Source organism: Bacillus rossius, chromosome 8, assembly GCF_032445375.1.
Source record: "Bacillus rossius redtenbacheri isolate Brsri chromosome 8, Brsri_v3, whole genome shotgun sequence".
Taxonomy (NCBI): domain Eukaryota; kingdom Metazoa; phylum Arthropoda; class Insecta; order Phasmatodea; family Bacillidae; genus Bacillus; species Bacillus rossius.
In genome coordinates, this window is record NC_086336.1 from 55,754,413 (window position 1) to 55,781,356 (window position 26,944).

The 26,944-nt window shown below is 39.6% G+C and overlaps 1 long non-coding RNA gene across 1 annotated transcript in view; it reads right to left on the bottom strand.

Moving 5' to 3' along the window:
* Positions 1–26,944, bottom strand: part of LOC134534967 (uncharacterized) — a 963,569-nt gene that overhangs the window by 407,975 nt on the left and 528,650 nt on the right. Inside the window, exon 3 of the long non-coding RNA XR_010075561.1 lies at positions 14,529–14,646. This is a non-coding gene — a long non-coding RNA (uncharacterized LOC134534967). The remainder of the gene's footprint in view (positions 1–14,528; positions 14,647–26,944) is intronic.

Below are 26,944 nucleotides of genomic sequence, written 5' to 3' on the forward strand. Positions count from 1 at the left end.
CTATTCATAGGTAGAGACAGGAAAAATTCGTGGATTCATTTCACGACAGCCTGAAATTCAAATAATTATACCTCAGTGCTGCCTCTGATATTGGCTCACAACTCACCTGGACGACTCTGGGCCAGTGAGAAACACTCAATCGAAGCTGTATCCAATCACAGGCCGCTACGTTGGGACACCTCCACAGGACAGCAGCCAATGAGAGGGTGACATTTGACCGAGTGTACGTAGAACTATAAAGTTCATCCTAGAGGTAATTGAACCCGCGAATTTTTTCGGTCCCTACTTATAGGAATACTTCCACGGTCCATCGGTCCACGGTGGAGCAAAAATCATACCTTATTTGTATCGTATCCCTTCCTTATGTATATATAATTTACCATCAAATATTGAATATATATATATATATATATATATATATACTCTGTTTAAGATACCGATTGATTATTGATAAACAATTTGTGTTCTGATTTTAAAATGGTTGACAAAATATAAGCACTGTGTAGCAAAATTGTTATTTATTTAACAATAGATACGAGTTTGCAGACAATTCGATTTGTTTCGATTTTTATTATCTTTTCTGATGGTTTATTCGATGGTTTCTGATAGTTTTAGTATCGAGTCGCGACCCACCGTTTGGGAACCGCTGCTCTACACACTTGGGCTACTACTGACTTGTGAGGCGTCTCAGCTGGGTAACTTGTGATTCGATACTTGCTTGATTGAATGTGACCAATTGACCCAGAGTCGTCCAGATTCCGAGCAGAAGGATATCATTATTTGAAGTTTACTGTATTACGAAATGAATCATTTACTTTTTGAGGGTCTCAAACTTTAGTTAAAGACTGGAAAAATTCGCGGTTTCAATGACCTCTGGGATGGACTTCACAGTGTTCTTTGTACTCGGTCAGATCACAGCTGTTCATTGGCTACTAACACGAGACACCGGGATGCTTGTGATTTAATACTTCTTTAGTTGAGGGCTCTTCACTGTCTCAGAGTCCTTCACGTAAAATTGTTGTCTAAAGACTGAATCAGCATGAAAGTGTACGAGTTTATATTATAACCTATCACAAAATCAAAAAGCAAATTCCTTCGATCTCTATCTATAGTCAGTCTCACGCTTAGATTGCAGCACAGAGTAAATTATGAACACTGTTGCCAGATTGATTCTACCCGGCTTGTTAACATTTAAGTTTAATTTTGTATACCATCGTTTATTATAATAACTATTAATTTTTTTATTTACTATCTGTAGTTTTTTCGAAGACCGTAAAATAGTGTCTACTGACCGAATTATTTAAATTATAGTTATTCGTTCAGAAAAAAATTCAAAGAAAAACACTAATTATTATTTTACAGAAGAAACTATTTCTAGCAGTCAGTCATTATAAATATAAGGCATTCCATTTAATTATGTGATATGTTCAAATAACTAAACTTATCAATATTAAATAATGTAAAAAAAATTACTAACGTAAACAACTGAAAAAAAGGTAACACCTTTCAATTAAGTCTCATTAGAAATATAAAAAAAAATGATTATGCTCTTATTGAAATATAGCAGAAAAATTAATCTACAAAATTCTTATTTCAAAATTTATCTTACAAAATTGAATGCTTCAGATACATTTAAAAAAATTAATTATATTACAGTTGTGTCTAAAAAAAATTGTGCTCTTGACTTAAATATGACAACAGAACACACCGAAAAAAAAAAAACAGAGCAGCTATCGTGCATATGAAAGAGAAAGAAGATGCTCATATAAAAGCGCACTGCAATCTCAGAATGAGACATGCTATAGCTCAATGATTGCTACCTCAAGCTTAGGGAATCTCTCAATGAAGAAAAATTATTAGATAAACTACTTAAAAATATTATTTAATTCATGTAGATAATTCTTTCTACATAGTTTATTTTGTAAATAATTTTTTTTTAACATTTTCGTTACTTTATCAAATGCCATTTATTTAATTTGTTAAAAACTTTACATAACATATAGGTAAAACAAAATAACAGTTTTTTTTTAAATATCAATTGGCCCTCGCAATGTAATATTTTTGTAAATGAAACAGAAATATTCATGTAAAATTACAAATGTTTGTAAATTTGTACATTTCTTACATGAAAACAAACGTATCATTACAAAATAGGGTTCCCAGAAATTTGTGTGTTGTTCCAGTACTTCCTCCAATATTTAAAGTTAATTGTAAACATTTCCCTGAATAGCTTTCCAGTATTAACTGCGCCATTAATCAGAAAAAAAAAAACTAAATAAAGTCCAATTACTGAGTATCAGAATTTTTCCATGGTTTGAAAATATTATGCTTGAATGAAACATCAATTAAAAATATTATCATCAGCCAGTTTTTCGTAAGAAATACTTAGCATTATCTCGAAAAAAATTTATTTGTGCAAACATTACCATAGCCATGTGTTGAAAAAAATTACAATATATTTATTGTAGTGTTTCAAACAATTTCTTGGTAACTGGTTCCAAAAGAAATATTTTGTAAACGTACAGAAATTATTTTTCTGTGCGGATTAGTTCCAGAAATGATATATCGTTCTCAAAGACAGTGTGGTCCAGCACTGGACATGCTGATGGAGCTCCCAGGCCGCTAAGGGATAGATAAAAGCGCTGAGGAATGAGGTTGTGGGGGCAGGGGGTGGTGAGGTCAGGCCGCTATAATCCCCGAAGGTATGCGCGTGACGTCAGTGGTCGTACGGGCCGCCAGGCGCCTGGATACCTGGCACACGACGCATCCTTACCGCCAATGTTCATAACAATATTTTTCGCCTGTGGAACATTCGGGGCCACGGCAGCAAACCGGAAATTATTTGACCGACGGCTATTAGACTGACAGTCAATTTTCCAACAGTCATTTTAACGAAACGTAATTTGACGTGCATTCATTTGACCGGTAATCGAAAATTGTATCTCTCTGGGGAAAATATCTTAACTCTGGCAAAAGGATGTTGACCGAAAGGCAGTAGACCAAAAGTTATTTTCCCGAGAAAGTCATTTGACAAAAAAGTTTGGTCACATTCGGTTACTGATAACATAAAATTACCTTTCTTGGTTCGGGACTGTTGTTTCTTCGCCGCAAGTGAAAAAAAAAGGGGGGGGGGGGTGGAGAGAATGTCTAAACTACCCATAAAATAGCCCGAGGACCTTCAACTCAGCCAACTAGAAGTTCTCACCAGTAGATAAAACTGTCGGACCCCATCCAACTTACGTAACTTGTTCGATCTATTTCTACGCGTAGGCGGCCGCTCACGTTCCGCGCACACTGCTGTACGTGTGCGCGGGCCACCGAGGACAGGTACAGTAGGGTACAGGTAACGCGAGACGGTAATTGCGATGTAACTGGACGCTTCTGGCTGGAGGAGGGTGGGCATGGGGAATGAATGACAGCATTCACAGTTCCAAGGGGCGAGAGGGGAGGGGGGATGTCGGTGGTCCACAATAGCGCTTGCAGACGCCGGCGTGCTTCCAGCGCGCTTACGAATTACCCCCACCCCCTTGCGTTTTCCTTCCTTTTCCGTCCCATTTGCAGGGCGGGGATCGGGTTTCAAACCGCCGCGCCAGGACGCACTGTTTTTTTCCCGGGGCTTGAGAGCGGCTGCGTGCGGGATTGGGTGAAATGGGCCACGGTGGGTAACGGTGAGAAAAAAGGAGGAAGAGGAAAAGAAAGAAATTGAAAGGTACACGGTGGGCTTTTACGCCGTGCAGCTACGCGCTGAAGCCTGATGCGACAGGACCTTCGAGATAATAGTGAGCTCTGGAACACTTAGATAAAACAAAACAAAAAAAAGTTTTTCGTAAATTTAAAAAGGCCAAGTGGTCAGATTTTTGGAATCGAACCGGTGACCCTGGTCCAGTGAACACGATACCATGTTTTAATTTCTTCCAACCATGTTTTTTTTTAAGGCCCCGACTGACCTAAGCAGAAAACGGTGCGCAGAGATTGAGGAAAGAAAAGAAACACATTCTAAAACTGCTTAAGATATCTGCTTAGGGCGGATGAGTAGTTCTGTATCAGAATAAAGTTTTTTAAACTGTATTTTATGAAGACTGAAAATCGCTAAAAACAGGCTTTTTCAGAATAATTTTTAAACATAAAAAAACCGATAAAGTTTCTTGAATGCACACAAGGGACTTTCATTACATCTTTAAACTAATTTCTCAGCAATACATTGTTATTGTTACCACTCAAATCTCGTAGTTACCCTACGCACGACGGTAAGTCTGCGCGCCAGCCCACAGCATTGCGCTTAGAGGCGACACAGCGCTAGAAGCACCAGCGAGCGTCGCATTTATCAACTCACCTCATTCACATATATACTGCCCTGACCAAGTGGGCTCCTTAATGTCTAACCATTGACTCTTCTTTTTAATAGTTCACAGTTTTATTAACTTTGGCAATTTTTGTGACTAATTTGGACGATACAAATTAACACCTTTGCCTTACCACGGACTTGAACCCAGAACATCACGCGCCGAAAGACGCCATGCCACCGACTGCGCTATGGAGATAGGGGCAGGATCAAAGGGTGGATGAACTCAGTTACCGCCAATTTGTTGAACCAATCATTAAAGGACCTTTCTGTTCGCTGCCACTTCAATTTTCCTTCCACTTCCTCACTTCAACTTTCCACAACCCTTGCTTTAAGTTCATCAGTCCCGGCTGAATGTCAGTCCGAGCTTCATCAACTTGAATATTCGTTCTCCCGACATTAAACATGATGGGCCATTTTTGAACTCAAAGCTTCGTTCATCACATTATCATAAATCTTGGTTATCTGTCTGTAAATTTTGAAAGGGTGGACTTTTTTTTTTTTTCGCAAATAAAAAAGCATATAGCACTACAAACCTCACACTTGTCGGGATCTTTACTCTTGTCACTTATTTTAAAGTGTCTCTATGTACAGTAGAGACCGTTGCGGCTTGCTGTTAGCGTCAGACTTGGCGCGAAGGAATGGAGTTTTCCGGAGGGGTGGGGGGGCATAACTGGAGATCAAAACGTTCTTTACTTAAAAAATGACCCTCGTAGTACGTAGCAAGCTAAATTATTGTTCAAGTATTGCGCCTGTATTCCTGGTGATGTCTATTAGTGAGAAATAAATGACCAAGAAAGTTTGGCGCAGTGGCAAGGCACTCGATTCGTAATCCAAGAAAAGTGCTCTCAATCAATGTCTTGCTCCAGAAAATGGGACATTCTTAATTCTCTCCCAAATTACATTCCTTTATGATTTTTATCCGTATCTAATGAACAATTCAAAGATAAGAAAAACACAATTTAAAAAATGTGTAATAATAGCTAGTGAAATATTCGTATTGAGGACAGTGGATCAGCCAGAGCTTGGTACATGGTGACTGTTTTCTTCGCCAAATAAAGACCTACGTTAACTATTATCACATTTTGTTACTCAATTGGTAAAGTAAAGGACGGCAGTAAGAAATAAAGTTTTGACCTGTGTAACATTGTTTAACATCGTTAAAAATTTAGGAATAGGGTTTATCTTATATCAATTTTTTTTTCTCACAGGTAGATTCGTAGAGATTTAACATCATAAAAACTTTTCTCTGCCGCGACCATGAAAGTTATTACGCAAACTATCTCATATTCCAATATTTTTTTTGTCGTTGAGATACTAGATGTGATAAAAAAAATAAAATTTTGTCAAATGAAGCAAGACTATTCTAGTTGAAGTTGTTTGGTTGGCGGTTCGGCCATTTTCGTGAAGTTGACACCGGAGGCCTGCTTTTTCGAGGGCGTGGGAACTATTGTTTACGAAGAGGGGGGGTGGGGGTGGGGTTGAGAGGACGAGGGTGTATGGACCGAGACCCCCGCATTCCACAGCGATGCTGATGGCGATGATGGTGATGCATGGCGTAGGGCGGTAGCCGTTGGACGCGTCACTGCTTCTAACTCTCCCCCCCCCCCCCCACCTTTCCCAACCGAACACTCCAACCATTCCACTCCACGGACAGTGAATGCCATTCATCGCCGGAGAGATTTATCATCGGACAGGTAGAGAATGCGCTAACCACGGGCCGAAACACCCCCTATAACTCCCTCCCGCCCACATGCCCACGATTCCGTTTTCCTTCGCCGACACCCTAGCGCAACCCCGCCAGACTGTTGTAGGTGTCGTTGGACCCGGGCGAGGGGGGGGGGGGGGAGGTGGGTTCGTTTCAAAACCAAATGGAACCGTAACGAATAAAAAGCATTATCGCTCCCCTGGAATCGTTTACCGCTCCCGCCACCAACTACTACGGCAGACTATATCCCCTTGTGCTAAGGTCGTATTTTTTACTTTTAAGGAGTCGAGGGAAATTTGGAGGGTTGCGACAGTTGCAGGCGTTACCTTCAACGGGTAACGTTTGTAGAGAAAGGTGAATCAATTACTGTAAAATTTGTCACTAATTTAACAAACCTATAAATATTTCAATCTTATTGCTAGTTTGATGGGGAGGGGGAAGAGAGAGAGAGAGAGAGAGAGAGAGAGAAGTAAAAACATCGGATCATAACTGCGATATTCATAACCGAATGTCCAACCATAGCCAAACTGAACTTTTTATGGAAATAAAAATGTTGGGGAATTCGGTCCACACATTTGATTTTTAATTGGAAAAAAAATATCATAGTCTTGTTAACTTAGTTTGTAAAAGTCAACGAGTTTCTGACTTTCTACAAATAATCAATGAACAGACAAGCGTGTCTCAATTACACACATACGTTTTATAAGCAGGGGAAAGTATATGTCGCAGAACATTTTGACCACATCTTAGACAGCAATTTATTGTATAGCTACTTATGTCCGCGTCGTGATATTTCTTCCTTGTAATTGACTATCATCTGCCAGAGAAGCCTTTGCTTTATTTGGAAGGGCCTTTCAGGGAGGCGTTTTCTTTCACTCAAAATGACTAAGTAATACATTTGCCGTCAGTGAGCGTGTAACTCAATGATAATTCAGCTAATCACGAAACACAGTCGTCTATACAGTGTTTCAACACACAACTAGACTAGAAATGTTTTCGCGAAAAAATACGTGCCCCTATTTATTTTACGTATAGGCTAATTCCTTCTCGTAGATCTCAAGCCAGATACGTGTATACCCAAATGAAATACTTAAGAGTAGGATCTACTACTTGGGAGTACCACAATGCCGGCAGAACAAGTCATTGCAGTTTTACTTTCATAACCTTACGTAATCTAGGTATATGTGTTTGGGAGGTGTCTGGGATAGGGAAGAATCAAGCCTATACGCCTTATCAAGCTGAGGGGTTTCAAACATGCAGGAAGGGTAGGCTACATCACGTGCATTAATCGGAAAATTGGCCAGCCACGGTAGCAGCTGGTGCCATGACTAACTCTTGTGTTTAACTCTTAGGCCGGTATTCCAAAACACAAAAATAAGGGTTTAGGTGTTGAATATGCAACACCTGTATCCTAATCGTACTTTTTAGTGCACCATAGGACACACGGGCCAGTCCCTTTATTTTTAGGGAACGGATTTTGGTATCCTATACGTTGCCGATCGGTTGCCCCAATTCCGCGCATACGCAGAGCTAATTTTTTTTCGTTGATTTCGTCCAGAGGGCGCACCCGCGTCTGGCGCCATTAACTCGTATTTATATTCATTTTTGTGATCATCGGGGGAGGTACCAAGCACGTTGGTGTGCCAAATACAATTTTATGATAGAACATACCCTGAAATACATTTTGTATATTTAATGGTCATAAAAAGAAATAATCGCCTTTTAAAAAGTAATTGAGACAATTAGAAAGGTGGTTCTATTTTTGTAAGATGGTGCTGCTATCTATAGTATTTTTTCCGTAACAATCGTATCGATAGTTGCGATATGTCCGCTTGAATGCGTTGAAACCAGTTTATAGCCTCGCGCAGGGCACCGTTTATTAAAACGGGTGCCGATTTGTTTCCTTACTGGGATTCTCTGTTCGGATACGTTCTGGAATACGGCCCGCTAGTTAGGTTACCGTTGTATCCCAACAAGGCAGTGCTTATTCGCTACCTTGGCCGAAAACGTCTTGGAATACCGCCCTTTAAAAATAACTAGTTAAACTGGGTCCGGCCCACGCCTTAAAGCCTACTCACAGTGTGCAATTTATAGGGACCGGAAAAAATTCGCGGGTTCAGTGACCTGCAGGATGAACTGCATTGTTCTACGTACACTCAGTCAAATGTCACCCACTCATTGGCTGCTGTCTCGTTAGACGTCCCAACGTAGCAGCCTGTGATTTGATAAAGCTTTGGTCGGGCGTTTCTCACTGGCCCAGAGTCATCCAGGTGAGTTGTGAGCCAATAGCAGAGGCAGCACCGAGGTTTAACGATTTGTATTTTAGCCTGTCGCGAAATGAATGTGCGAATTTTTCCGGTCTCTAGCAATTTACATTCGCGCTTCTGGACAGACTCCTGGGGAACAATGAGATGTCTCGCCATTGCCTCCCGCAGTATGGGGGTTAAACACAATGATGACCCAGGCCTGAAACCGCGAAGGAAAAATTTGAACAGATGATAAATTCCAGGCCCGACCAGAAGTCTGTGTCCCAGGGCCCTGTTGCTCCCCATCTGGGTCATTTTTATGTTTGATTCCTTTTTTTTTTGACATATTAAGAACATATTATTGACAAATTAGTTATTAAATGATCATTTTTCTATGACTAGTGAAACATTTGTGACCAAATTTAGACTTTATAAATTTACACTAATGCCCCTGAAACCCAGAACACTTCACATATAGAGCCAGCATCCATAAGACTACGCTTCGGAGGTAGACCACTAAGTCTACATGTCTGAAGAATACATAATCTTCTATATTATTTTACAAAAAAACAGTTAGTGACCTTTCAGTACTCGCCAGCGACGAGTGTAACATTCCAACCTCGGTAACCAGTAAATTCATGCGTTCTCATGTTACAAATTAACTTATAATCCGAAACTCGGACAATAAATTTAACGTGTGACTGTGTTTCAATCTACTTTTCCGCGGATCAAACGTAGTTTACGAACCTGCCGCTAGAATTCGCTACCGGAGCAGCTACGTTGACTATAATTCCATTTGGAGACCGAATTTTTAAACTATGTAATGAAACGGCTCCGATCGAAGCGAAAACTTCAAATTATATATACATGTATATATATATAAACTCCGGCTTTGGACCTGTTTTTCGACAAGGAATTTTATTTTTACACTGCCCATCTTGTTGAAATAAAGTAAAGAGTTAATACTATAAAGTTTCCCTTTGGCTTTGTGAACTTTGGTTCGCGCCACCCGCCACAGACAGCGGCACCGTCATTTATACGTTTTCCGTTCCCTTACCTCAGTCGCATTCACGAAACCACTCCAACCAAACGCCGCATACCGGGAGCTTAGATGTTGCAAATCAAAAATTGGTAAATTCCGACTATTCAGGGTCTTATTATTATTATTTTTTTACATTGTACCGCTAAGAGTCTCCACAATCCTAAGGACGCGAGTTGGACGCGGGATTGGGTTATTTTATGGAGGGGGAAAGAGGGGGGTTGAAATATTGGGGGCGTTTACGGCCTAGGGTGTGATGTATGCCGAGAAGAATGAGTGGAGAGGGGATGTATGAGGTTTCCTTCTCGTTTTCCCTGGGTTTCTGGTGCCACGAGAGAGAGAGAGAGAGAGAGAGAGAGAGAGAGAGAGAAAATAAAGTAGGTGGCGTGGGAGGGGGTTGGATGAATGGTGTTCGACTTCTCAGGTAGGATACGCCACCCCGACGAGTAATAAATTGGAACCAGAAATGGGTCTATTTAGTCGCCGGGCTACACCCTCATTTACAACGTTCAAAAAAAAATATTTTTTTTTCTCTTCTAGCCTACACTCGCACGCGAGGTGGTAGGTTAGGTGAGAAGTGGAGGGGGTCGGGTAAAGAGCAGCCATCTATCTTCCGTCACGGGGACGGGAGTCGGCCGGTGGTTGGCTGCGAGATGGATAGAGGATAGGTGGGAGGGAGAGGGTGGCATGTAAACTGAGAAAGAGCGATAAAGGGGGTGGGGGGAGGGGGAGTGGGTGGAGTTGCAGCGTGACTTTCAACTGTTAATTTGTCACTGGCGTCGAGACTTGCACAGTGTCGCGGTAGAACGGGGGGGGCCAAACGAAGGGCTTTTGGGTGAAGGATCTGGGGGTTGGTGGGGGGGATGAGGTGTAGGGTCGATTTTTCACGTCGCTTCTCTCGGCGGACGCTGACAAACACGAAAACGACGCTGGCTGGATGTGACTTGCAGAGGTCGTTCATGAAGCACCGCGTCCCAGTCCAGGGTTGAATCCAGGAGTCACGAAGAGAGAAAAAAAATAAAATATTTCAGCTAGGGAGGAATTCTAACTTCGTCAAGTCATTCCTTGTCAACTGCTTGTAGGCCATTATAAGAAAAATTAATTAATGGCTACCCACTCAGTTTATAAAAAAATTACGGATATACATACTCCACTGCTGGTCTACAGGATATGTCATAGCTAGGGACCGGAAAAATTCGCGGGTTCAACGACCTGTAGGATGAACTCCATAGTTCTACGTACACTCGGTCAAAAGTCACCCACTCATTGGCTGCTGTATTGTGAGACGTCCCAACGTAGCAGCCTGTGATTCGATAAAGCTTTGGTTGGGCGTTTCTCACTGGCCCAGAGTCATCCAGGTGAGTTGTGAGCCAATAGCAGAGGCAGCACTGAGGTATAACTATTTGTATATTAGCCTATCACGAAATGAATTCGCGAATTTTTCCGGTCTCTAGTCATAGCGAAACTTCAATAACAGACAAAAAAATGAATACGTAATCACAAGGGAAACCAGCCAAAACTAGCTGATTTTAATGTTAAATACATAGAACGCTCAAAGAAATCCGTGAAAAAAAAAAAACAGTAAAATTTTTTTTAATAACTGCCTAGCCGAACACAATGGGTTGACAACCACGAGACGTTTCAATAGTAACATTAAATAGCGACAAATAAACTTTGAGAACACAGCGACAACACACGTTGTTTGCTGTGTTGTTCAAGGTTGTTGTTTTCTGTATTCACTGTTCCTGTTGCAACTGTCTCGTCGTTGTCAGCTCACCATGTTCGTGTGTGTGTGTGTGTATACACACACATACATATATATATACACACACACTTATTCCTTCAACGGAATTCTCTATCTATGCTGTCTATTCATTTTTACTTTAGACATCAGCTGATTTTGGGACGATTTCTGTATGTTTGCGTATTCTTTTTTTTTGTCTTGTTTTTGAGGTTTCGCTATGGCAGACAGTCTAAACAAGCAATATCGTATGCCCATAAAAAAAATTTTACATCAATCTTCCCACTTGCTTGAATGATTCATCAAAGAACGTAACCTTTCACAGTCACCACCTTAAGCCTATGCATTTCACCATGCCTGATCTGTGATATGTAGCTCATTCGTATTTGGCCAGCTGATGACGTCTACAGGCGTCTAGAATAGTTTCAGGCGCCACCCTAGTGATGTGATGCAATCGGCAAGTTACCTGACATTTCGGTGGGCTTTCGCGGGTTAACTTAGTATATATGTCACGAGTAATGCTAGAAGAAGAAGTAAACAAAGGTTCACTCTGGTTAACTTGGCATTAGACAAGGGCGTTGGGTAAAACAGTCCGAATAATAACAACAAAAAAATAGTTTTAGGCGTTCACCCATGTATACAACGCTAACTGGATAATGTAAGAAAAAAAACAAATGATTGATGGCTTTAGTTACATTGCTGCCTTTACTAACCTAACCGTACCTAAATTACGTAACACCTAACATTACCCAGGCAACGTTGTGTAGACCTAGGTGTACACGGGTACTTGCCGAATCCAAATTTATTGTAGTGATTTATCCATACTTCGCCCAACACCCTTGGGTAATGATAAGTTAACCTGGGTAAACCTAGGTTTACTTCATCTTCTGGCATTACCGGAAGCATATTTGAGGCCCTGGCCGACGCATCCTAGAGGGGGACGCACTACAACGCCGAAATACCACAACGCCGAACGTACAATAACGCCGAAAACCATAACGCCGAATGCCAAATTGACTACCACGCCGACAGCTAGAAAACTGCTGTGTACCACAACGCCGAATTACCACAACGCCGAAATACATTAACCCCGAAAAATGTCATTGCAGGACTGCCACAAAGTTTAGGTTAGGTAAGGTTAGCACACAAATTCATTCAGTTGTTTTTTTTCATTTTGCTCCTGTGACCCCCCTTCTCCGCAGCAATATTTTTCGGCGTTACTGTATTTCGGCGTTGTGGTACACAGCAGTTTTCTTGCTGTCGGCATTGCGGTCAATTTGGCATTCGGCGTTATGGTATTCGGCGTTATTGTACGTTCAGCGTTGTGGTATTTCGGCGTTGTGGTAACGACCCATCATAGAGAAGCGAGAGATTTTCGGCGGGGGTTGTCGGCGGTACCAGCTAGACACCTTGGAGCGACACCGGAGTGGATTCGGCAGCGGCAACAGCGAGCAGGCGAGTTCTCCGGCGACGAGCGACTTCGTGGGCGAAGAGGGGAAAGCCCCGAAGTGAAAATTCAGCTAATTGCATGCCGAGTGGTTAGATAATTGATTAATTAATCAACTCGTGGCTCCTGAAGCGTAAATAGATGCTGGACCCAGGGTTTCGCAATGACATACCTGATGATGATTTCGCTAAACTGCCCGACGACCTTTTAACTGGCGACGGGCGACCTATACCGCTCCGTACCTTCCGGAGTGAAAAGACGAGACGCGCCAGTTCGCGAATAATCAACGCAAATTTAACTTACAACAAGTGTTATTGTTAGCACAGTCAAACCTTTTCAATTGTTTTAAGAACACGTGCTGACTGGCGGCTGTGTGGCGGCTCACGACAGAGGTACCAATCCAGACGCGCACAATCGCGAATGCGGACCGCAAGGTCCTAGCTCCCGACTCCAACACGGCCATTTCCGACCAACTCTTCCTCCTGGACCACCCTTCTTGTCCTGTGCTGAACCTGCCTGCTCAATGCTTGCAATAATTTAACCAATGGCGGCTTCAGGATGACTTTTCGGGAGGGGCTATCGCACAAAGAAAGGTCGTAGTTGCAAAAAATGAAAGTGGTCAGATATTGGCCTTGGAATGTTATTTACGAATTACAAGTTTCAAATACAGAACCTTAGTAGCTCCATGCAACTTTTGAAGAGATAAAAGTTTAACATATGAAATTAAATATTTAAGTAAACATAAATATACACTAATCAATAAAATTGGTCTCGGGAGAGGCTTGAATTTAACCCCGTATGACTGAGCCCAGGGTTTTCCCTGTGACTATACAGGTTTTACCTGGGCCCAATTTAACTAGTTAAAGTCTACAGTTCAAGATAGGGGAGTTAGTCACGGCGTCAATTGCTGCCATGGCTGGCCGATCCCCAAACAAAGCACATGATGCACGGTACCCTTTCATGAAACCCAGCATGATTAGGCGAATAGGTTTTGGCCTGAGACTCACTTAAGAGTATTTATTCCCTACCTAGACCCCTCCCAAACAAATACACTTAGTTTTAGTTAAGTTAGGAAAACAAATTGGGACAGTAGTGTGCGAAAAAAAGGACAAGAGTCGTCTGCATTTTGTAAATTATGAATTTAGTGTTATCATTTCGCGAGCGAAAATGTACGCAAATATTAAAATAGTAATTAAAATAACAGTTTAATAAATTAATATGGCTGTCCTTTCGAACCCTGATTTCCCCAGTTCGTAACGATATTAATGGAGTTTTTTTTTAAAAGGTACTTTTCTCATTATAGAATGTATGTCATTTTCGTAACATTTTTTCTTTAGGATTATATGGAAAATATACTTGAAATACAGCACCAAACATAAACAAGCTAGTAAGTAGCAATCATGCACCGCGAGTGTTAAATTTTCTGAAAAACTTAGTATAATTGTTATAATTTGTAAAAATTAAAATATGTATATACCTATGTTTGGCTTTGCTACAGCCTTTAAATAACGGTATGTGTTACTTTCTATCTGGTGGCAACCACATAAACCATTTATTTTCTTGCCACGTCACAATCGAAGAAGGCGATTTCTCATCGTTCCAGCCCGCAAAACGGATTTTCACCCCGACATTTCTTGGACAACTTTGCCACCGCGGTTGCCGCAGAATGACGATGCACGAAAATCTGGCTTCGTGGGAACGAAGATCGCGTAGCCTCGGCGTGTGTTGGCAACAGCGTTTAGGTGGGTGGTTGATCCTCGGGGGGCCAGTTCCTGGACCGAGATCGTAGGATCGCGGAATGAAAAGGGGAACTATGTTTTGTACTGCCGCGTGCGGTGGGTTCGTGCCACCCGCGTGAAGTTTGACCCTCCTTGGGACAAGAGTGTGAGGAAAGATTGTTGACCGCAGTGTTGCTGGAGTAAAGCAACAGGGCGGTTACAGGATCAAAACAGCAGGACAGGGCAACTGGGCACCGGAGTGGGCCGAACGACAAGTAAATGCTGACCTTGGAATCGGCGTCCTCGTGGAGTGTGCGATGACCTCGGCACACCCGGCCAGTCCCGACGGGTCGACCAGGAATCGCCCAGTTCCGGGCCAGCAGTACGTACATCCGGTGTTCCAGCCTGCACAAAAAAAAAAAGACATTTTGGTTGAAACAGAAGTATCTTTCGTAAAATTACAAATGTTTTTGGAACGATACGAAAATAGTTTTTTTGGCGTGACAACGTCTAATAAATCGATGAACGCCGGCTGCACGCACGGAAAAGGATGACTCATTGTCCCGTTACGCACATTGTCCCGTTACGCTCATTGTACGCTTGCGCCGCATCTATCTCTCTTCCACTCGATTGGAACAACCGTCGATTTGACTTTTTTCGACGGCACATTAAACTTGAAACACTCCCATTCGTTTCCTACTTTTCCTATCATCGTCCTATCCTTAACAGAATAACACAGATTGGAAGAAGTTAAATAGCAAACATGTATAAAAGTTATAGTTGAAATAATCTGTTCGTTAAAGTAATAAACATAGGTATTGGAATAATGAGTGCAAATAAAAGTAAATTTTATTAATTAAATTGTATATTTCATTTCACTCCTTTGTATCCATACAAAATAGTGATAATTAAATAAAAATTATTCAATTTTATTCATAAAAGTATGCGATCATTTCATCAATGTTTTGTTATGACGTCACGTTAAACTATCGTCCGTAAACCGACTTTACAGACAACCATTTTTTTTTGTAAACCTATGGTATTTGTATTACCTATTACAAGAAAGGTAACAAGTATGCTTTAAAAAAATGTTTTCTTTGTTTTAATACCAAACTTCTGTGCATAAGTGTTCATGCCATGGACAATGGACTCGTGAAGTTTCACTCATCTGTCGGTGTATAGCATTTAAAAGTTATAAACGATGTAAAAATAAAATTGTATTGTAATTTGTTGTGTATGTCACCAGATGAATTCAGCGCGTAACTATATGCTCTGTTTAAGCTTTCTGGAATTAGTAAGGGGTTGATTACCAAGTGCTGTAATATTCCCCGGATCATGTAATTACAAATTCCGACACTCCTGTGTCCTTGCAAAGAATTTATTGTGAAACTGAAAGCCACATATTGTACAATTACAAAACACTGTCTGCATATCTAACAAACAATTAATTCCAAATAACATGTTCACTGTTCAGAATTTTATTTGTGTTTTCCCCATAAATACACTTTAGAATCTACACATTTTTTTTCTTTATCTTTTACACACAGTTTCATTACAGTTGGTTTAAAAAAAAATTATAACATTACAAGCCGTGCGTTGGAACACACAAACACTTTGGCCTTCCGTCCGATTTTAGACAAAAATATTTATAGCCATAACATATGCACCTCACATACATTAGCCATCATTTACAATTTTTGACGTGACAACGTTTAATAAATCGATGAACGCCGGCTGCACGCACGAAAAAGTGTCCCGTAACGCACATTGTCCCACTACGATGTGTCCCGTTACGCTCAATTGTACGCTTGCGCTGCATCTATCTCTCTTCCACTCGATTGGAACCACCATCGATTTGACTTTTCAATCATGTTTTCGTCGTTTTAATTATTAATATTATGTAATTTAACGATCTTCCACCGATTTTCAACACAATCGGTACGGTTATTTAACAGTAATGTTGAATTTTCAAATACGTTTTTGTACGAAAAATGGTGTTTTACAGTTACACATAATAATTCAAATTACAGGGATCTTTTGCACAATGTTTTAAAAAATATTGTAACACATTATAAATAAGTTTGGTGTATTTGGGATGCGTATTTGTTATAAAATCGTATTATAAAAACGAAATAATATTATTCCCCTACGGTGCTGTCATATACGGTGACGGACGCGAACCGAACGAATCGCGCTATCTAACCGCTTCCGCGGCATCCAGGCACTCGTTAATACATATTTTCCTTTGTTTATCACGAGGGGAGATATTATTAATGAATTATAAATAAAATTTCATGCCCGGGGCCACAATTGCATATCATTTTGATCACTGGAAGACATAAAAACCTAAAATATTCTCGACGAATTTTAATTTCAGCCCCAGCGCACCACGAGCGTCTGGGTTGGAGATTAAAGCCGAAACTCTTTCTTAAACTTACTAATACTTATTTTATTAACTGCAAGGGCATTTTTATTAAATTCTACGTTTAATTTCACGACGAACAAACTTCGTCGTTAAATGTGTAATTGCGAAAAAGCGTAAAACATTCTCGACGATCTTGAAGTTAAATAGCAAACATGTATAAAAGCTATAGTTAAAATATTATATTTGTTAAAGTAATAAACATATTTGAATTAATGAGTGCAAATAAAAGTAAATTTATCAATTAAATTTAGATTTCATTTCACACCTTCTTTGTATCCATACAAAATAGTGATAATTCAATAAAAATGATTCAATTTTATTCATAAAAGTATGCAATCATTTCATCAATGTTTTGTTATGACGTTGTCACGTTAAACTATCGTCTGTAAACCGACTTCAGACAACCATTTTTTTTTTTACAATTATTATCTGTTAAGTTTTATCGTTGAGTTATTATGTTGGCCGTTGTGCACCGTAAAATGTATTTGTAAATGATACATAAATATTCATGTAAACTTACCTACTTGTTTATTTGAACATTTACATGAAGATAACTGTATCACTACAAAAACGTGTGACCATTTATGCTTCGTGTTGCCCCAATACCTCCAATATTTATATAGGTATTTGCAAACAGTTGTTTGAATAGCTTTTTTGTGGCATTAAAACCAAATAAATAAAATGTTTATACAATAACTTCATGATTGTAAGCAGACTCTTTTAATATCTAACATTTATTTCAAAATAATTTTACCCTCGACAGCTCTTTACAAATTTTTTTCTAGTCTATATTTCTATATAATTATTGTACAGTGGAACTGTAAGTTTTTTTGCAGGAAATAAACTAAAAAATTGCCAGAGTAGTTATACAAATTATATTTCACTGTTATGAAATTACATAATTCATGCTGAACGAACAACATGAGAACACATAAATTTGTTCGTTACCGAGGTTAGATGTTACTGCACGTACTGCACGTGTTGATTACACACGAAACTACAGTAACCTCGTGGAATAACATCATGTCAGTGTTAAGAAGACTTCAAGTATCCGCTCTACCACTCTGGTTCTGGGGTAGAGCGCCTGCCTTGTGACTTGTAGGACCCGGGTTCGCGCCCCGGCTCCTCCAAGGCGGATTGCCCAGACAAAATGGTGGCATTTTCTCTGGTAGGAATACAATCCCTTGTAACAAGTCAGGCTACCAAAGAAACGGTGGGTGGAACAGAAAAAAACCTTCCAGGTGGCTTCCAAATGGGGAGCCCGTTTCTTTTCTTGGGCTCCCCATGCGGTGGCCATTCCGGGGGTTTCTCCGGGGGAACGGAGTTTTGCAAAAATATCTTTTTTTTAATTAACTCGTTTAGCTTTCATTCAGAAAATTATTATGCGAGAACAGATTTTAAAGATTTTTACATGTAAATTTAGTAAAAAAAATCTTTTAAAAATGTTATAATAATCATTTATAAATAATATATAATTCTAACAATCATCATTCGCAAACAGAATTCTGAAAAGCATTTCAATAACGCAGTAGAAAATATTTCTAATCAGGAAACCGGTAGCTCCCGTGAATGGCTATTAGGTCATTTTATTCGCGTTGCGTCCGTCACGCTTGTGTGATTGCAGCAATAAGTGTAACATGCTTCGTAAATCTTAGCTGACATTTATGATTCAAATTTTAGAACGTATTGTTTATGTAAATCTGCCTGAACTCCGTGACTAGTAAGTAGTCTACTTATTTGGCTAACTATTAAAAAATATTTAACACGTAATAGTTATAAAATCACACAAACTTTGATTTTATTTATTTGAATTGATTCCCTAAAATCCAATCACAAAAACATTACGATCTTTTGGACACAAAGTGTTCTGCCTAATTGTAATTTACACAAAGCTGTACATCTTGATTAGCTACACAATCAGTCGTTACTCTCTGTCGTTTATATGAAGTTTGTTTTGTTCACGTCATCGGTACCTGGTTTCATTTAAAGGACAATCACCTCGGAGGTTTCACCATGTAAACATTGTGTATTATATTATGTTGAAATTTTGTCGCTGCATATAAGCTAAAAAGTGAGACAAGTATATCCGACCAACAACATTTTAGGTTTTACTGTGTCAATTTCACTCTGCAATAGATTATTTTCAGAAATTCCATAGTTGCTGGCCACAATAATGTTTTTTCCCCCATAAAAAAAACCCATGAAAATGTAAAAAAAAAATATGTTAAAATTAACGAACACACGAATGACTAACAGGAGAAAGTCATTTCATCCCCATTAAAAAATCTAAGATGATATAAAATACAGTTTAATGGCTTTTGTATGCAAATTAATGTATTATTTAAGAATGCTTTATCATTTTATTGGTGAAGGTATTGTTAAAGATACAGTAATTAGTTTTTAGTAGTGGACGTATCGCCTTTCTTCGGTGGGCGATTTACACATTAGGCGGGTGCGACACAGCGTTGGAGCGGCTATCTGCAGGCTTCTCACGCCTGGCGCGACGCAGTCTGGGAGAGAGAGCCTGCGGATGAAATGCCTTGGTAAGGGGAGGGGGCCGGTAAGGGGAAAGGCGACGGGTGCAGCTAGAAGGGCCGCCGCTTCCCCCCTTCAAAAGGGTCCCTGAGGGCCGCCCGCCCTCGTACCTGCTGCTGGGGTCCCCAGGTGTGCGAGCGTTCCCCCCCTCCCTCCATCCAACCACCCTTCTTCGACGAATGCTCGAGCACTTGTGACGCGCCGCCGGCTCGGCGGAATGTGGCGAAATAAATTACACGTCCTGCGGGGGCAGCGGGCGAAAGAAAGAGCCCTCCATCCCCCTCATCCACCCTCCTGCAGGTACAGCCACCAAAGCCTGTCGCTGGGGCAACCACTCCCTAACCGACCCGACAGGCAACAGAGCTTCCACAAGGATCCCAAGTCATGTTCCCAAAACTCATACGTGCATTTCCCCCCTTCCCTACCCGCATTGTTTTCCAGATTGAACCTTCCGTAACACAGTTTCGAACCCCGACCGCCACACCACATATTTATTGAATCCAGCTCACACTAAATACAGTGCTGGATTTGATGGCAACTAATCCCTGGTGAGTGCTGTATCACCAATAACACGGAACCCCCCCCTCCCCCCAAGAGCCATTGGAAAATAGACACTAGTAGTATATAAATGGTCATCCGGCAGGAGGAGTAGGAGTGAGGTGCCTGGTGCCGGTTCGCCATCTTGGATCGTCACGCCTAAGAGGCCATCTTGTATGACCTTGACTTTGACCCCAGCGGCCATCTTGGATAATATAACTACCGCCATATTGGATTAGGCCATCTTGAATTCCACCGTTTTGGGATCAAGTGCCCCAATCCCGAATGTTGCAATTTTCGTTATGGTGTAACCTTCCGCTATCTTGTATTCTGACATCATAGACGGCAAATGTGTTTTCGTATGCTGGAGGTCATCATATTGGATTCTGACATCACAGCCGCCATCTTGCTTCGTTTGCTTGAGGTCGCAATTTGGATGAAGTCGCCATTTGGATGAGGTCGTCATTTGGATATTGTCACAGCAGCCATATTTTTTGTTTTGCTGAAGGTCACCATCTTGGATGATGTAATGTCCGCCATCTTTGTTTCTGCTCTTTGTTCCTGGAGTGCGCCAGCATCACTCTGTCTCATGCACATAAGTTCCTTGTTCCATTATCTACCAGAGTTGTAGTGACCCTTATAGACATATTGAATTTAATTCCTTATCAAAAATACATAGGAAGCAAGGTGATATGAAACATGACAGCTTCTACCTCTGGATTGGAAAACATACGCCTTTGACCACACGGCCATCGATACTTTTACCAGCCTGAGAATTTAATAAGTTCTATACAAAAATAATACACATATTCAGACTTGGAATACTTTTAATGTGAAGGAATAATAGTATCACTTGTTGAAGGCCAATCCGCCATATTTATTTTTAGTGTCTGCTACTAGGAATGCTAATGTCACCTAGTACACACATCGTCTGCAAGAGGGCGCTGCCAAAATATTTGTTTTCAATACTCGCTACTAGGAGCGCTAGCATCAAGTAGTACAAACATCATCCCCTAGAGTGACAGCGAGCACTCGATTCTACTATGGCGGAATCAAATATTCCGCCGTCTTTGACTCCGTCTTCTTCTTTTTTTTTTTTTTTTCGTTTTTGGACCTTTTTTTTAGCGTTTATAGTTTCACCATTTATTTCTAGCCAGTTACACTTTTTTTTTTAGCTACATTAAAATCGAATGTTCCATTTTTTTTGCCAATTTTGTAGCCAGATACAGGCCAAAGCTACACGTTATTCACTAAAGCCCTATAACAAGTAACCGTAATTACAAATTTAGAATAACTGAGTAATGGTCACTTTCCAATCAATATATTATATATATTTATCACAGCTGGGTAATTTATTGCAGCTTCAGTTATTTATAGCTATTCCTAACGTTTAAAACACAAGTTTTAGCTTAACACTAAAAAAATTATAATTTTGTAAAAACTTAAAAAAAAAAAGCAATTGAAAATGAAACTTGACAAAAGAATACAGAATATTTCAACAGATTTGCTGGTATTGATACAATGAATCCATCTTATGTGGAATTTTGTGGGGAAATCTCTATCGAAGAGGTACACTACTAACCATAGGTACATATAGTGTGTTGTGATATGTACACACGTTCGCCGATATGGCATCCCACATAACATGGAGTCAATGTTTATTATTGTCTACGGTAACAGTTGTACTGACATAAAATCATTTTTGGAATAGATGGGTATTTACAGACATTTCTGCCTCCTACACAACCCTGTGTATGAACCCAAACTTTCAGACTTGGATTTGAGATACGCCACGTATTAATAATCAGAAAATAAATTGACCAAATATGGGCTGTATTTGGGGAGATGAAAATACATATTGACATCAGGCAGGAGGGCTTTGACGAGTTAACTAATTGGATAAAGCATCTGTTTAATCATGAAGTAGGTACCGACTGACAAATATTTAAAAAAATTATCACTTTGAACATTAACGGGAACATAGTCGTCAAAGATGCTTATTTAAACATGGCATTACTGCAACTATTTTGCAGTAAAAAAGCGATCATTTTATTATTTGTTTTTAGATTTTCTGCCACAGTTTTTATTTAACGTTAACAAACGTTAAGATAACTAGTGGAATTCGAAGAGTTTACAACGTAATAAATAATTCACAGTTCAAAGCGAACAGTACGAACGACCTGTCCGAGACGGCAGGAGGGAGAGGTGAAGAGAGACTTGTGCGGTTGCTGCCCCAAAGGCCAGGAGGGTTGAAGATATGCTAGGTGGTGCTGGGACCCCAGGATCTTGGAGGTGCCTAGACCTGGACCTGGGATCATCTACAGACTCTCTAAACCCTACAACCCCCCCCCCCCCCACGGTAGCAACAAAAAAAAAAAAACTTTGGCCGCAGGTGACAGCCGGAAACAACTACTTACAACAGATACCCACCCACCTTCCCACGCCACTCTACAACGGCGGGCATCGGAGATTCCAGTCAGTCGCGGCTCTCCGGTCTCGGATACCAAGTCTGTTTACGTCTTTCAGGTTTGAGCTGAACCCCGTTTTTATTGTATTTTATATTACCTAGATAGTATTCAAGATGGAACACTGAGTAATGTTTAGTTGAATGAAGTTCCATAACATAACTACAGCAGATTTTGTGGCTGTAGAAAAAAGATTTCATTGAAATATTTGGGGGGTTGTAACACGTCATAAAAATACGTGGAAAATAAATGTGTTGCCTACCAATTATTTCAACGAAATAATTTTTCTATAGTGACAAAATCTGTTATATTTACACAAATTCAATCAATTGAACGTAATTCAGACGATCCGTGTTCCATATCAAACACTTTTCCTACTATGTAAATACTAATAATAAAACTGATCGAGAAAAAAATCCGTATATTATATAAAATGATGAAAAATATTGGAAATAACTTTTTACAATATTGAGAACTTTAAAATATAGTATTTAATTGTTTTCTGTTATTTTTTGTTAGTATAAACTGAAAACTACTTATCGGATTTTATTACATTTTTTGTAAACAACTTATTAAATTATCAAAAACTAAAAATTTGATTTTAAAAAAAGTCTGTATTTTTATTCCAGCTTAAATCGAAAAATACTTTAAGCATTTTGATAAAAAAATTTCTTATATAACATTTTTTAAATTACTTAAAAACTAGGCTAATATGTAGAATTCCACCCTCAAGTGAGTGAAAGGGGTTAAATACAGTTTTATAATAATTAATTATATCTCCAAAACAAATTCAGCATAAGAAAAGATACACAATTGTACTACTACTACTACTACTACTACTATAACAACTACTACTACTATTACTTTGCGAAATTCAAATTATTAGTGGTGAAAAAAGGATTAATATAGTTTTACATTAAATAATTATATCTCTGAATAAGAACAATAAAATCTATTGGGTACCAATAATAAACATACGAAAACTACCAACCACCATGTTACCTTTTTGTGAAATACAAACCCTAAGAGGGGTAAAAGGGTAGCTATGTTTTTAAAACGAAAAAATGAAAACTTTAGATTCAATTAAAACTAGAAGGAGGAAACTAAAAGAAAAAAAATAATGCAACTATTATTACGTATTGCATTTTTTCATTTATTGAAATTAGTCTTTTATGGGAGTAAAAAATTAAGTATGACCTTAATATTTTGGTAAGAATAATAGAAATAATAAACTACAAATTATTTATTACCAATTTGCACCAATTTGCAACTCTGTCACTTCCACAAAATGCAGTAATTTAAAACTGTTCGTAATGCAAACACGACAATTCAGCCAATGTTTGGGTCGTATAAACAACATGGCGCGGATCACGAGCTGAAGAGAAAAATGGCTTCACTTGGGTACCATTAAATCAGCAGGCCACCCCCTGGTGTGTATCAGTCGATGGGAAGAAGTGAATAAAAGGATAGCGATGTCATTTAGACAATAAATATAAAATAGTGTAAAATTTTACTGGTACGATTTTATTTTAACATATTTCAGTTTGTTAAATAGCCACACATGCACATCCTACTTCTAGTTGTTCTGGCAACAACTTCTTTATTCCTAATTTCAAAAGTGTTATTTCTTGTGGTACAAAAATACCCTCATTTGAACTGAAACCAGTTAATGCTCTTTAAGTTTCCCCAGCAGTAGTTTAAAACACCTGAACTTCGGGGGAACTACCCACAAATTGGCAACACTGGTAATCAGCCAGGCAATGACCTCGTGGCGCGCCGCTAATAGCGCCGAGTGGACAGCCCTGGAATGCGGTGGCGACGCAGTGGTCCATAGGACGGAGGGAAGAGAGAGAGAGAGGAGAAGAAGAAGAGAAAAAAGGAAAAACAGACGAAGGAACGTGACGGATAGGAACGTCAACCGAACAATCAACACCGGCACGAGCTCTCATTACGGACTCGACGATGAGAAGGCAGAAGCGATGGGGTTGGAAAAAAAAAAATCTCTGATGGGAGTTGCGTCTACGGTGTTTTTTTTTCTCCTGATTAAACACTTTCCTAGCCTAGACACATTGAAGGTAAAACAGCAGGGTATGCCACGTACCACATGCCTCTTACGCGTAGTAGTAACACCAATTAACGAAAAAATTTTACCTGGAAAAATATATCCTTGAAATGACTAACTTTTAGCCATTTTCGCTGTCCAAACACGAACATTTGTAATTACTCTTAAAATGTTATTTGTTTATCAGTAAATACCATCAAAATCCGTTCTTTGTTTTAAACTTGATCGCATTTCCTTGTACATTTGAATTAATTTTGACCAATAGATAACGAGAAATTTCACACTCTCCAAAGCATTTAGAAGCCAATAACTAGCTTACGAAAATGACCTAAGAGAGAACTTAAAATATGAAATTAGTCAATGAAGAAACCTACCCCATAACTAAACTTCTCTTTCTATGACACTGTGGTTTTCCATCATTCTCCATGTGTGTGTGTGGCTGACTAGAAGGTACTTATAGTTAGTTTCTTCCAATTGGGAGACTTTTTCCAAAAACCACAAGTGTAGAACATAGTTACTTGACCTAAGTTTTCCTGGCTCAACTAAAGCCTTGGACTTAAGCAATTCTAATACTTGTTAATCATTCTATTGAGTTGCGATGTTTTGGTTAGTATAAAAACTTTTAAATCATAATCATCAACGAATAAAAATTAGCAAAATTTGGACTTCGACCTCTGCGGTAAAGAATGGAAAAATTAGCTGACAGTTTGATTATGTACAACAAAGTCGAACATATCTTGAAGCCAGATAAAGTAAATTTTGTATGCCTTAGTTACTAGACAGCTTACAGAAATTGGCGAGTGGTTTATAAACAGCGCGCTGACACCCGGGGTTTAGCAGTATGCTCTGACCTGGAATCAAACCCGAGTACAGTGACGAATCACTTGATTTTCTGACCACACAAAAATTTTCACCAGTTTGACCAAATACGCCTCGAATTTGACAGTTCTTAGAAAGTAATAAGTAACCCACCAGCAGGGCCCATTTTCCAAAACTTTCGCTTGCAAAAGCAACACGTGATGTTTGTTCTCGAACACTGACAAATCACGTGATGTTGTTTACACGCAATGTTCAGATAACAGCAGCAGCTTAAGGATACGAATTTATTCCCTTTTTGAACTTATTTTTAGTGAATTTGTTTATGGAAGACTCTATGTACGTCTCAGGCCAGATCCTATACGCCTAATAATGCGGGGTTTCCACCAGGCTGGAAGATTAGCATTCATCGTGTGCTCTGTTCGGAGATTGGCCAGCCATTGCAGCGATTTATTCCATGGCTAACTCCCCTATCTTAACTCTGGACTGTAAATAGTCATAGGCAAGGAAAACCACAGGCCCGGTCAGCAGGCAGGCTAAGTAGCTACGGGACCAAAGAGGATGGGTCCTGGAGAATAGTTGGGTTTGCCAGTTTTTTGGGTACTCGGACACGAGGGCCGTACTAGATTTGTATCCGCGTTTAGATTCGGTACAACCAGGGGCCACATGCGTTGTTCTTGCGAAGAACACGTAGGCCATTTGTACAACTTTTGGGAAATGTCGGATCTGAGAAGAATAATCTGCACGAGACGCGTACCATGACTGCTTCATTACGGTACACGAGTCTCCCTTGTGGTACTCACGCCGTGTCTACGGTACGTCTAACAAACCCTGTTGTGGCGGTCTGATTCCAGCTACGACCTCGGGATCTCATCACGAGGCCGGTAGTTGGTGGAGGGTCATGCGAGGGGGGGGGGGGGGGGGGGAATAAAAGGTGGGGGTAATTTGGAGGAAGGGAGGGGAAAGTAGACAGTGTGGGTGCGGTGGAGAGGGGTGTGGGTGCTGCTAGCCAGACAATGGGTCCTCCCAGGCGGTAGCATCCCTCATATCAGCAGAGCCGCGGTCCAGGGGAGGCTGGATAAAAGGGCCAACGAGACAAAGATGAAGGGCCAGAAAACAGACGGGAAGATAAAAAAAAACATGCGGTAGGCGAAAAACACATATCATTAAAGAGGACGTACCTACAAGACTAAATAAATATTTGATTTCAGTTTTTTATTATTATTCTGTAAGTAGGCCATGCATTAGTGTGTTTGATAATCAAACACAACCTATATTTTTAAGGACTTAAAATAGTTAATTCTAACACAAATAACATAATTATTTAACATTTCATTGATGAACTGTATGAGTGAACACACAGCGTAGGTATTTAAGAGATAAACTTTATCAAACTGATTTTTATTTGCTTCAACGCGAATAAAGATATTTAAGAAATAATTTTTTTTATTTTATTTGTGGCACACACACAGTTATCAAAAAATATTTTTACGGAAAAATATTTAAAAAAATTACTTTAACAATAACACAGCTATATGATGTATTTTTATGTGCCCTTTGTTTAGTAAAAAGGGCTGATATAAAAAAAATACCTTTTCTGTTTAGCTATTAAATTTTGTTTGCCATTTTTGTGTTAAAACCGACAAGAAAATTCGCAGATTTGCACATTCGCCTTACGGAAATTCGCTTTGAACTTTGGTAAACATAAAATTTCTTATTTCTTACTGAAAAATTTATGATGTGCTTTTTTTTATCCCATACGAAAGCTGATTTTGATAGATTAGTTTAAATGCCATCCTATTATGTTCGTCAATATTCAAAAAAGATCGATTGAACATTTTTTTATATTCCATGCAGTGAAAA